Below are 671 nucleotides of genomic sequence, written 5' to 3' on the forward strand. Positions count from 1 at the left end.
CTTTACTTTAAGAAAATCTTTTAACGAAGAAAAACTAATTTTTTTATTGAAACCCTTAGACACAGCTTTTTGTGTAGAAGAGAAATAGTGCTGTTTAATGAACTTTTCTTTTCCTTGTATCGACTAAAAATTGATTTGAAGTTGTCATGTGCTGAGTATTCTTTTATCGTTTAAAATTATTTATGTGAAAGTAAAACATTTCCAAAATCACACTGTAGTACAAAATAAATTTATAAAAAACAAAATATTGTAGTTATAGAATAATATGATTGTGCTTTTAAGTTTAAACATTGTAGTTAAAGAATTCGTGCAAATAGGTAATAAATTTTCTTTTATCATAAGAATTTATCATAAGAATCTGTATTCGTATGAATTTGTACTAATTGAATAGTACGATGACTTTTATCAATTTATTAATCGATTTCAATATATACCAATCATCAGAGAAAAAAACTACTAATTCTTACAAAAACCGTTAACATTAAATTCATAAATAATTATTTTTTATTAATTACATTTTGAACGATTTTCATACGCATCAGTAATTTTTTGATTAATGATTATTATCGGAATGCCTACTCTAAATCGATTGATAAAGGACTTCCCAATATTTACATAGTAGAGCCTCATGCCAGTTCAGATATAGAGAATAAAAAGTTTGTTTGAAAATA

The sequence above is a fragment of the Belonocnema kinseyi genome, chromosome 1, assembly GCF_010883055.1.
Source record: "Belonocnema kinseyi isolate 2016_QV_RU_SX_M_011 chromosome 1, B_treatae_v1, whole genome shotgun sequence".
Taxonomy (NCBI): domain Eukaryota; kingdom Metazoa; phylum Arthropoda; class Insecta; order Hymenoptera; family Cynipidae; genus Belonocnema; species Belonocnema kinseyi.